Genomic DNA, 2,951 nt, shown 5'->3' with positions numbered 1-2,951 from the left:
GAATCATGGAACACTACATCAAAAACTAATGATGTCAAGTATGGTGACTAACATAACATAATAAAATAAAATAAAATAAAATAAAATAAAATAAAATAAAACAGAAAAAAAAAAAAAGAAATAAGGGTGAAGAGTTCATTAGATTCACTCAGAAAGGACCTTCCTTGTAGGCATCAAAGGAATCTGGACTCTAGTTTGTGGGTCAGAAATTCTTAGGTGCGGTTTTGGACCTATGGGCTTATTGCAACCTACTATGTACTGGGACAATGGAAGATGGAGGGATTGTTTTACTGCTGGTGGAATAAAAATTGAGCATGGACCACAGATTGTTTTGTACATGAGTATCCCATAAGAAATCTGGTCTGCTTACGGGAGATCTGCTCATGGAAATGCCTCCCCCCCAGGTATTTAGGGGCTAAAACAGCTATTATAGGTGAGAAGGAGCCAGTGAAGGGATTTAAGAGGAGACTGGCATGGTCAGATGGGTGTTTTAAAGGAATCGCTCAGGCTAGATTGGAGGGGACCATAGTGGAGTGGGAAGACTTGATAGGGAATAATCGCAAAGGTGCAGGCAAAAGATGATAAAGTCTCACACCTTAAGTGCAGGTCCTTAGAGGTGGGTGGGTGGCCAGAAATGAGGGTGCAGATCGGCATTCCACAGGTAGTTAGGATTCAAATTATCAGGACTTTGTGATGGGTTGGTATGTGGGTTGGGGATGGGTGACACAAAGGGAAGAGTTGAGGAATTCTCCACGTTTCTGACTTGGGTAATAACAGATAATGTAGCAAGAGGGCTAGTGTGGAGAAATGATCAGTTAGGTCTTTTGAGGTGCCTCTATTCTATCCATGTAATTATTGGGGCTAGAGGTGTAAACTGAACTTCATCAAAATCTGAAAGCTAAACTATGAGATAACTCAGGAAGGAGTAGAGGGAGAATTGTGGAGAACACGCAGTAGGAAAGTAAAACAGACATGGGAGGAGCTTGCTCAAAAGGAGAAAATTTAAAGGCCATGAGACCAGACACAATTCTTTGGGGGCTCTCCAGCCAAGACAGTGGGGTCCCCCAGATCTAGTGATAACCTCTCAAAATCTTAGACTCCCATATTTCTTTCTTTCTTTTTTTTTTTTTTTTTATGATTTTATTTATTTGTCAGAGAGAGAGAGAGCACACAAGCAGGGGAGAGGCAGGCATCAGGGCTCGATCCCAGGACCCTGGGTTCATGACCTGAGCCAAAGGCAGATGCTTAAAGACTGAGCCACCCAGGAGTGCCTTAGATTCCCTTATTTCATCCTTGGGTAAGTCCAGTGTGAATTTGATGCTTGGTGCTTATCCAGATAATACTATTCAGAAGGGTGGAAATCTACAAGTAAAACCGAACGATATAAATTCTCTCATCCCCTACCACTGAGTTCCCTTTCTCTGTGGCAACTGTAGTTTCTTGGGTATCCTTCCAAAGGTATGTGCATATGCACATGCAAGTAAAAATATACTTATATATTTATTCTCTTTTCTCAGAGGTCTTGCCACCCCGGCTGCCCCCCAGCCTGCCACCAGATTTGACTGTCTCCATTGGGATTTGAACTGCATGTTCTTCAGCACATAAGTCTTTTGGAATCTGGCTGTGGCTTCTGCCTACATGCCACAGCCTATGAACCAATTTCAACCTTTAGCCCTTACCTTAAGTTGTCTACACCTAGCTCCTCTCCCTGGGTCTAGATCCACGTGTCTCACTCCAAATGTCTCAGCTGGAGGGACAGAATCCTTCCATCAGCCCTTGGGGCTCCATTTGGGCCATTCTTCTTCCTTGAATGGTCACAGTGTCACAGACACAGTGGAAGGCCACTCTTCCAAAGTTCCAAACTGGCCGAAGTTTCTTTTCATAACTGTGTGGCTCGAACACAGCCACATCCCTAATAGAGTTCTGAAATTCATCTAACTCTGAAGAAGAATGGCCTGCCCACCTTCTCCCCTTCCTCCACACTGAGTGCCTCTTCTCCTACAATTCCAGGCCTTGGACAATCATCTAGTGCCCGTGGGAAAAGAGCAGAATCCAGCAACTCTGCCTGCAACCTCGCCAGTCCTAGTTCAGCTTAGCTCAATTCTGCCATCTCCACTCCCTCCCTTGGGAGAGGGTCTTCACTAGCCTCAGGGACTGTTCACTAGCCCTTGGGAGAGAAAATTCAAAAGATGATCTTGAGCCAGAGCCTATGGCTTTGCATGGAACTTTAGGAACCATAACCTCCCAGGACAGTCTTCATTGGAATGGGGACCTTCTGTCTGTCCCTTGGAGGGACTATGAGGAAGTCTCATTCAACTACTCTGTTCTATCAAAAACGTGTGCGGAAATCTTAACCGGGGCTTTATGGACATTGATAAAAGTTTACTTTGAAAAGGAATATTCCTTCTTTAGGTCAGTTATTCTATCAGTCTCATTGCCCTCTGTTTTATAACAAAAATTAAAACAATACCCTTTCACCATCAGGAAAAGAAAAGCATAGATGGTAAACCTTGCAATCACATATAATTAATACAAATCAATACAGTGCCTTAACTGCAATATAAAGGAGACACAAAAAGGAAAATACTGGAATCATATCATCTATATTTCATTTTGTAGCTTCTCAGACAGAACTGTATTAGAAAACATAATGAAGTATTAGATGTTTGCACTGACAGATGGAATCGCCATATGTTCAACCAGCTACAAATGCAGGCTGACACAGGTCTGCTGTTCTGGCAATCTAAATACTATGAGCAACTTTGCCACTTACCGACACAATATTCCTAAAAGGTGAGAATTCCTATAAGCTTCCTAATGAAAAGAAAATATAGTCTTCTCTTGATTTACACAGCTGTTGCTTTCCTCAACAACTCAGTTGTTGAGAACAGAAAACTGAGTAAAACCACTTTGTGTGTGTTTATGACATGGAGTTGGGTTCTGGGCTGAGC

This window comes from Leptonychotes weddellii, chromosome 5 (genome assembly GCF_054177405.1).
Source record: "Leptonychotes weddellii isolate Sample4059 chromosome 5, ASM5417740v2, whole genome shotgun sequence".
In the NCBI taxonomy this organism is placed as follows: Eukaryota; Metazoa; Chordata; class Mammalia; order Carnivora; family Phocidae; genus Leptonychotes; species Leptonychotes weddellii.
This window is presented reverse-complemented; position numbering follows the sequence as displayed.